At 36.2% G+C, this 10,403-nt stretch overlaps 1 pseudogene; it reads right to left on the bottom strand.

Annotated features, from left to right (window-relative positions):
* Positions 1-6,338: 6,338 nt before the first annotated feature.
* On the bottom strand, positions 6,339-10,174 carry LOC122910017 (annotated as a pseudogene).
* Positions 10,175-10,403: the final 229 nt, after the last annotated feature.

The raw sequence follows: 10,403 nt of genomic DNA, 5'->3' as shown, positions 1-10,403 counted from the left end.
TTTTGGCATTGTCCAGTTGTATCTCTACACATGTATTTACTTTTAAACATTTGACAGATCCTTGGAGACCAACGTGTAGAAGTCCAAAGTCTGGGCAAGAAGCTAATGTCTCTGTTTCGTTAGTACATGAGGGCAACATCTTTCTTATTAATTTAGATATGTATATGACTTCATGTATACCCATAAACTGTTGAGGTTGGGAAAGTTCAGATTTCTTAGTGTCATCATTTTCAAACTTGGAGGTAATTTTGTATTAAATTATACTGCATGTTTGTTAACGGCAGTTCAAGAGGCAATGTGGCTCCCCCATACATTTTTCCAAAGCAAACCAGAAGATGGAAAACTTTCAGAAAGGGTACATTTTGAAAACTGCTCTTAAACATGTGATGTGGAATGTTCTTAGATTAAGTCACAGGGAACAATCCTTCCTCATCTAAGTGTGTCATGCTTTCCATGACTCTGTTTCGATGATCTTTTGTCCTAATAATTTATTTTCTGAAACCTTGACAATGCTTTGAAAATACAATTACTCTAAGTTTCTGCAAAGAACAAACCAAGTCAACAGTTATTCTTGAGCTTTCTTTGTTCTTTTCTGTGTGTGTGTGTGTGTGTGTGTGCGCACATGTGTACATGTGACAGTATGCATGAGACACCTCTTGTAGTAACATTTCTCAAAGGAAGCCACAACTACAAATAAGGGGATGGAAAAAGAATTTCTGTATCTCCTCTGAAGAGAAAGTTTGAAAGTAAGCCCTCACTTCATATAAAATTATTTCTTAGAGGATTTGCACATACCGAGAGCTCAATAAACATTTGTTGAGTGATGAAATCACAGTTTTATACATTTAATTAAGGATTAAATGTAAAGCTCACTGATCTGTTTTCCAAGATGATATAAAAAAATTGTTTCTATGATCCCTAATAGACAAATCCAGTGATAGATCTCACTATATCCTTGAGGTCTTTCATTCAAATTGTATATCTTTATCTGGAGAGTTCTTACTTATATTGAGTTGAGAATTTGACTCTCTAAAACATCACCCATTAGGCCTAATGATTTTTCTATGATGCTTCACAGAAGAAGTCTACCATACCATCCAAGCTGTATAAGATAATGTCAAATTGGGGCGCCTGGGTGGCTCAGTGGGTTAAGCCGCTGCCTTCGGCTCAGGTCATGATCTCAGGATCCTGGGATCGAGTCCCGCATCGGGCTCTCTGCTCAGCAGGGAGCCTGCTTCCTCCTCTCTCTCTCTCTGCCTGCCTCTCTGCCTACTTGTGATCTCTCTCTGTCAAATAAATAAATAAAATCTTTAAAAAAAAAAAAAAGATAATGTCAAATATTTTAAAGCAGTCATATATATGCATTATATATTTATACATCTAAAGCAATCATTATATGCACAAATATTTTAAATTAGTCATTATATGCACATTAATATATTATATAATGCAATATATAATAAATTAGTATTATTTATAAACTTTCAGTTTACTATCTCCAATTTCAACCATTCTTTCATTTCCCTTCACCACCTAGGTCATTCTTTCCTCTATTTCATCCAATTTGTCATGACCTTGTTAAACTGTGATCTTTAGAACTGAATGCAAAGTTCCACATATGAACTAATCAGTATTCATGGTTCACTCTTTCAATAAATACTTAATGAGCACCTATTATAAGCCAGTTATTATAGCAAGGACTAGTGGTTAAAGAAGACACATAGTCTTTACCTGCCTTTAGAGACTTAAAGTCAAAGAAAGATAGGTGTGGGATTGTGGTAAAGATAATCATATTAATATTAAATTACAACTGTAGTAACTTTACATTAAGAATAGGGTTGATAAAATGTTTTTCTTTGGACATTATAATTATATTACAAAAATATAAAATTATGTCAGCATTTTTAGAATCCACATAAAAAGTTTAATTGAAACAAAGTCAGTGGTCATTCATTTTTTTCATATAATTTGCTAATAAGGTCAGTCATACAGATAGACACATTCAACATTGAATTTCTTAGAATGTGTGAAAGAAGCAAAACCAAAAGAAAGAGCCTAAGGAAAAAAATAATAAAACTTCTCCAGATTTCTGATAAATTACAACTTGTAAAAAGAAAGCATATGCTTAAACAACCAAATAAACAAACAGAAAACACAAATAAAAACTCAGAAGTCATTATACTTAAAAAGTAAAGAATTTTAGTTTTTCTTGAGACATCACTGCACAGTGGACAAAGTACCGAAATAAAAATTAGAAAAATGGATACTAATCCAGATGGTTTAGGCTAAAATCACTTATTCTCACTGAGGCTAGTATTCTTATAAGAAATATGAAATTTAAAATTTTCCTTCTTCCTTAATTATCACCTAAGTGCTAATTCATTTGATAATTTGAGAATAATATTAGATAATGCATGAAAGTGCTTTAAAAAAGAATAAGCCACAATGCCAAGGTAACTATTTGTTTTTACAGAGGAAGGAGAGAAATGTGATTATAGCCAATAGGGAATAACAGGTATTGACTGACTCTCCAACCATAAACAGCTATAAAATGGTTTTGTCATGCACAGACAGTGCAGAGCTATGATCCTAAAAAAAAGAACATATGTTAAGTCAACTCCACATTTACCTTAGCTTCCTCTCTGGGGACAGTTTCTAAGCTGGGATGTAGGGAAGTAAAGACAAACAATATTTCTGGGCAGACAAATCATTTTGTGATGATTTGGGGCTGCTGAGGAAGTTGAAAGTTATAAGACACAATACTGGGGAGGAGATATATACACAGATAAAGAAATCAGAAATCTGCTGGGGGTCTCTTTTGATTCTTTTATTAAATACTAAGTTGCATTTGCTCAAGGTGACATCTTGGTGTCTGAAAGTTCTCTGAATGGGAGCTGAATGAAAATTCTAGTGGTTCTTGAGTGCTGAGAGTACTAAGTAGTCAGAGTAGATAAACCTCCCTGAAAACTAGGGACTTTTATTTCAGACGACAGAAAGACCAAGTTTTAAGAATAGGGCTATTCCAGATATGTCCAAGCCTTGAATTGATCAAGTTGATCTGTGAGCAGATTAATCACTTGCCAAAACTTAATATTCTTTACAAGAAGCTACATCTTTTGAATTTCAACAATGTAACATCCACTGTACCCAGTATAAAAGCAAAAATACCAGAACAGTCAATAAACACAGATACAGAGATGACACAGATGATACAATTATGGAGTCAAAGACACTGACAGAGCTATGATAAACATGTTCAGATATGTAAAGGAAAAAGTGAACATAATAGATAAACATATGGAAAAATCTTAGGGGAGAAAAGACATCTATATAAAAAGATGTTCTAAAACTGAAAAATACAATATCTGAATTTTTTTAAAAAAGCACTATTGAGCACTGCTGAAGAAAATATCAGGCAATTAAAGACAGACCACAGAAACTATGCAAACTGAAGCACAAACTGTAAAAGAATAAAAACAAAAAAGGCCTCAGTTATCTATAGGTCAGTATCAAGCTCAAGAAAAAAGGTCTAAAAATTTTTTTTAAATATCAGCCCATATCAGCAACATAAAAGAAGCACAATTCATATAAACACAAAGAAAGCACACTTATGTACACTATTGTGTACATTTTAAGATTTTTAAATCTTAAAAAAAGATTTTTTGTCTTAAAAAAAATCTTAAAAGCTGCCAAATAAAAAAGACACATTATATGACAGGAAAACTAACAAGAGAAATCACTGACTTTTTAAATAAGAAAGTATACATTTCAGAACACAGTGAAACAACATTTTAAAATGCTAAAATTTAAAAAAAAATCAGTCTAGAATTCAATATAATGCAAAAAAAAATTGAAAATAAAGAGAAAATAGAGACATTTTTGTTAAACAAATGCTGGGAGAATTAGTCACCAACAGACTTAACATTCAATCAATGTTAGAGAAAGTTCTTTTGAAAGAACAGATATCATATAGAAACTCAAATTTATGTGAAGGAATAAAGATTAGGAATGATTAATATACGTTAATATGAAATATGCTTTTATACCTTCTTAATTTTTAAAGGACCATTGACTGTTTAAATAGTAATAACAATGTATTTTGAAGTTGGTAATATATTTAGAAGTAAATGGTATAAAACAATAGGATAAAAATAGAAGCAGGTAAGGAGAAGTATATTGTCAATATATTTTACATTAAATAAGAGGGGATAGAATAGTACTTTGAGGTAGAGGGTGATAAATTAAAAAGATTTACCTTATTTTTAAAATAAAGATGAATGAGGGAAGTGTACATAGTTATGTAATATAGGAGATAAAGTGTATTTCTAAAGGTAGTTAAATAATCCTACAGAAGGCAATTTACTTTTTACTTAATTTACTTAATGAAGCAAAATTCTGATACCCCTGATACCACACAATGGGGGAAAAAGAAAGAACAAATTGTATCAAGTAAATCAACAACAAGATGAAAACTTACAGCCAATCATAATCATAATTATATTATTGGGTGAGATCTGAATACATATTTATGCCATAAAAGAATTTCAATGTTCTGTTTTCACAAAGGAAAAAGTCTTTGTGATTGAGTTTCACATTAACTGGTACTTTATTTGTTTAAAACTTAAGCATTATTGGCTAAGAAGAGATTTACTCTGGTGTATAGATCTTGCCATTTAAATTCTATGTTTGGGGGGTTTTTTGATCCTTGATAAAATTTAATCCAAGAAACAGAATAGATACATATATAGTCAAAAACATGAACCATTAGAGAATGAAATAGGAAATCAAGAGTGATATTCTTTCGGGGGCTCCTGGGTGGCTTAGTGAATTGAGCTTCTGACAGGTGGTTTTAGCTGGGTCATGATCTCAGGATTATGAGGTCCAGCCCTGATTTTGGCTCCTTACTCATTGTGGGGGAGGGGGATCTACTTGAAATTCTCTCTCTCTCCCTCTGCTCCCCCCCAGTCACATGTGCATGCATGTGCTCTCTCTCTCTCTCTCAAACAAGTAAATCCTTTTAAAAAAGAGAGCGACTTAAGTTTTGGTGGCCTTTTTTTTTTTTTCTTTTTTTAAAAGTTCCTTGCAATGACCTTCACAAAATCACAGAGATAGGAACTACAAGGGTGGTGGTCAAGGGTTGGAGGAGAAGGGAATGGGGAGATTGGGGAGAAGGGAACTGTTCAAGGGGAAGAGTTTCCAGATGGGATGATGAGCAAGTTCAGAAGATAGACAGTGGTGATGGCTGCACAATAATGTGAATGTACTTAATGCCATTGAACTGTGCATTTCAAAATGGTTAAAATGGTGAATTTATCGTATGTGTATTTTGCTACCATAAAAAATAAAGCATTCAACATCATAAAAAAAAAAAAAAGTTCCTTAAAGTCCGTAGCAGGATAAAAGGATATGACTCTTTGAGATAAAACACACACACACACACACACACACACACACACATACACTAAAACAAGGTCAGATAACACCATCCCCTACCCTGCCCCCAAGGTAAAAAATATGAATACTCTTAGTAATAATTTGGAATTCATCTTTATCTCCTACTTTATCTCCTACCTATCTCTCCTACCTTCTTCTCCACCCCATCAGTGAAAGTTTAATATCATGATTTTTTTTTTACACATCTACACTTGTGTAAGTAGATATATGAACTTGGATTAGATGACAACCGATTTTTTTTTAGTCCATGTAGAGAAAGAAGCAATCATTTTTAACTAAAATCCTTCTATTTTTTTTTATTGCTGTTCAACTTGTTACCACTTAGCAAAAAGCAAAATTTCCATACTGTTCAACTCAAATCTTACTGTTCTATGACTGTGGTATACCTTCCATTAAAAAGATGAAGCAGTCAATCGAGTGATTATTTTGACATGGCTTTCATTGGGGGGGGGTGAGTGGCAAAGAGAAGACCACAGACAAAAAGATAATTAAACATGCAGTTTTTCTTAAAAAAGAGAGAGAGAGAGAGAGAGGGAGATGTTATTTCCAAGAAAAGAAAAAAAGCATCGAAAACCCATGAGTCAAGCCATAGCCAAAATCATGTTATATCTTAACAAGTAGATTTTCTCCCCCCACTTTTTTTTTTTTCTTCTTTTTTTTTTAAATAAAATCTCTCTCTAATCATTTGAATGTCCCAATCTTGGTTTCAGCTCAGGCAATGATCTCAGGGTCATGAGTTGGAGTGGGCTCCACACTCTACCCACGAGGCTGCTTGAGAATTTCTCTCCCTCTCCCTCTGCTTCTCCCACTAAAATAAATAAACAGGGAGAAATACTTAATGAAGCAAAATTCTGATACCCCTGATCTCTCTCTCTCTCCCCCTCTAAAATAAATAAACAAATCTTTAAAAATAAATAAAATAAAATTTCTTTCCAAACCAACATCACTTTTTTAATCCTCCCCAGACTGGGCTTTATCTTCAGACACTACATCCTCTGATTTCTGAAGTGGATGGCTTGCAGAGATTTTCTTTTCTGGGGGGCTAGCTGATTCCTCCTCTTCTTTGAGATGAGTCTTTTCCTTTGATGTCTCTGAATTTGTGGGGTGACCTACTTTTCTCTTTGACTTTCATAGGGCTTGGCATCACTGCAGCCTTTAGCCTGCTCTGGGGCATTTTCTTTTCTCTCAGGTTTGGACTTTCTTATTTCATTTATAGGTTATTTTGCTTTTATTTTTAAATTTTTGTGTGTGTTATGTTAGTCACCATACCAGTACGTCATTAGTTTTTGATGTAGTGTTCCAAGATTTATTGTTTATGTGTAATACCCAGTGCTCCATGCAATACGTGCCCTCCTTAATACCCATCACCAGGCCAATTCATCCCCCCCATCCACTCCCCTCTAAAACCCGCAGTTTGGTTCTCAGAGCCTCTCATGGTTCATCTCCCCCTCCAACTCCCCTGCCTTCATTTTTCTCTTCCTTCTCCTAATGTCATCCATCTTATTCCTTATGTTCCACAAGTAAGTGAAGCCATATGACAATTGACATTCTCTGCTTGACTTATTTCACTCAGTATAATCTCCTCCAGTCCCGTCCATGTTGATGCAAAAGTTGGGTATTCATTCTTTCTGATGGCTGAATAATGTTCTATTGTATATATGGACCACATCTTCTTTATCCATTCATCTGTTGAAGGGCATCTCTGTTTTTTCCACAGTTTGGTGATTGTGGACATTGCTAATATGAACAATGGGCTGCATGTGGCCCTTCTTTTCACTGCATCTGTCTCTTTGGCTAAATACCCAGTAATACAATTACTGGATCATAGGGAAGCTCTATTTTTAATTTTTTGAGGAACATTCACACAGTTTTCCAAAGTGGTTGCACCATTTGCATTTCTACCACTATTGTAAGAGGATTCCCCTTTCTCCACATCCTCTCCAACACTTGCTGTTTCTTGTCTTGTTAATTTTTGCCATTTTAAATGGCATAAGTTGGTATCTCAATGTGGTTTTGATTTGATTCTCCCTGAAGGCTAATGGTGATGAACATTTTTTTCATGTGTCTTTTGGCCATTGGTACATCTTCACTGAAGAAGTGTTTGTTCATGTCTTCTGCCCATTTTTTGACTTGATTATTTATTTCTGGGGTGTTGAGTTTGAGAAGTTCTTTATAGATCTTGGATATCAAAATGGATGAAAGACTTCAATGTGAGAAAGGAATCCATTAAAATCCTAGAGGAGAAAATAGGCAGTAACCTCTTTGACATCAGCTGCAGCAAGACTTCTTTCAAGACACATCTCCAAAGGAAAAGGAAACAAAAGCAAAAATGAACTTTTGGAACTTCATCAAGATAAAAAGCTTCTGCACAGGTTTGGGCTTCTTAACCATCTTTTGTTTTTTTTCTTTTTTGAGCTGCCACAGTCATTTCCATCATCATCTTCCACTAAGAAATCATCCTTGCTGCCAGAATCTTCCCCCTGGAATGATGTCTCATCCTCCTCTTCTTGTTCTTCTCCACTGCCCACATCTTCCATGAGCATCTCTCAAAAGCTGCTTTTGAGGCTGCATGCCTTGCTGGAGCACATTTTTGTGGGCTTCTTTCTCATCTTTGCTCTCTTCTACTGAGTGAGAATCACCCTTGGTTTTTATATATTTTTATTCTGAGTCCTCACCATCTTCCTGTGAACTCTTTTCCAGATCATCTCTTATTTTTAGCTTCTCTGGGAGATGATTGAATTTTCTTAGCTGGAAGGCCTCAATATCTGCAATAATTTTCTTGGCATCATTAAATTCCTGACTCCAAACAGTCAATGACCTTTTTATTTCTGACAGGCTGAGACACGGTCACTGTTGAAACAGGATTGAATCAAGAAACCAAAGACCAGAAACCACCACCCTCTAACCTCCATACACTCAGTGTACTCTCCTCAACTTTGGCCCGTGGGGTTGCTGCTGAATCTTGACCTGCTGGCTTCTCAAAACCCACATCTTCTTATTTCAGGGCCCCTTAATCAGATTAGCCCCCTCACAACCCACCCCCATACCCTATTCTCTCATGTCTTCAAAATGGATGACTCAAACTAGCCCTCATAATTATATTAAATGCTAGTGGACTAGACATTCCAATTAATAGATAGATATATCCAATCTACCAGGAACACAGAAAAATGTTCAATCCCTAAAATGGCACCATTGAAAGAAGAGACCAAGCAGCCACTTACTGTCAATTTCACATTAGATTGCCCCCCTTTCACCCTGACAGTGATTCATCATGACTAGTGTTGACATATATTTAGATTATTTTCTGCTTGATAGGACTTTAACCAGCTCTAATATCCAAGTATTTAGAGAGCATTACATTTTCAAACATAAACAATGCCCAAAACCAAAGGACTAAATTTATAGCATGGTATGGGTACACAACAATGGAATCGACTGGTCTTAATGCATACACAACCCCCAGAACCTGCCAAACTGATCTTTCAATAGAGTGGCTTATTGAGGTTGCAACTGAGGCACAAGTTCAGCTATGTCACTATGTGCAGATGAGTACCACCCTCAAGGATGTAATATTCACTCCTTTTTTTTTTTTTAACGATTTTATTTATTTATTTGACAGAGAGCAATCACAAGTAGGCAGAGAGGCAGGCAGAGTGAGAGGGGAGAAGCAGGCTCTGCTGAGCAGAGAGCCGGATGTGGGACTCCATCCCAGGACTTTGGGATCATGACCCGAGCTGAAGGCAGAGGCTTTAATCCACTGAGCCACCCAGACGCCCCTAATATACACTCTTAATTGGCAACGAATGTATGTGCTATGTCTTCAGTTAATAGAAAATATGGGTCTAGAAATCAAGATGCAAAAGTAAGAGTGTCTACCTGTTTACCATCACTTTTCTTAACCCATGCTTCTAGTCCTTGCAATACTAACCTCAGTAAAGATCTTTGGAAATCCTGGTTTTCCAAGTAGTTAACTCTTCTAATTGGTACCAGCAAGGGTCTTGAAAGGGTTCTATTCAAAGCCCCCTCTCCAGCCAAACTTATAGATAAAACTTATAGGTGTTTGTACTTGACCCTAACTCTGTTCTTCTAGGTCATGGTGCCCACGTTCTCAGAAAATAGACCACGGCTACAGAACGTACTTTCCTCCAGCTGGACCACAAACCACATTGAGGACAAGCCCTTGACAGAGCCCCTCGAAAAACTGGTCACCTCCTTCTCTACCTGGCCAAGAGTTGACACCCTACCCCACGGGTGTAGCTATAACCCTCTCATATCTTTAAAACCCCTTAAAAGGCCCAGCATAACAGAAACTCAGAGCCAACATCTCTCTTGATGTCCAGTCCCTCTCCTCTTTCAGAGAATGAATAAACTCCATCCTGCTTGTTGCTTGAGTCTTGGTGCAATTCTTTACCATCCCTGTCACCCTAACAAGTCTCAATAGATTGTATTCTCTGGCTGTTGCCTGAGAACTTTGAACTCAAGCACCCAAAGAGAAGCAGAAACATGGAGGAGTCACAGACCTGAGGGATAGTGTTCCTGATTATCGCAAGAAGCTAGAACTACTGTTACATAATGGAGGAACAAATTTAGCACTCAGATGGCACACCTCAGCATTTTTTGGTGCCCCATTTGTGCAAATAAATAAGCATAGCAGCCACATCCAAAGAAATGGCATCGTGATCAGGCTCTCAGTACCCTCAGATATTAGGTTCTTCATCGTGCCACTAAGTAAACTTTCTAAATGAGTTTAATTTCTAGCCAAAGGTGAGGGGAATCTTGAATGGCTAGAAGAGGATGGAGATGATGAGTATCAGTTCTGGCCAAGAGACTGGCTTCAGTGGGAGAGACAATAGCTTATCTCAATAAACTTCCTATGACACATTTGCTCTGGGAAATAAGGTCCAACAGAGTCCTAATGGATCTGTTTCCAGAAACTTTATGAAGTT

Source organism: Neovison vison, chromosome 6 (genome assembly GCF_020171115.1).
Source record: "Neovison vison isolate M4711 chromosome 6, ASM_NN_V1, whole genome shotgun sequence".
Taxonomy (NCBI): domain Eukaryota; kingdom Metazoa; phylum Chordata; class Mammalia; order Carnivora; family Mustelidae; genus Neogale; species Neogale vison.
Note: the sequence above shows the minus strand (reverse complement) of the source record. Positions and strands in the feature narration are given on the sequence as shown.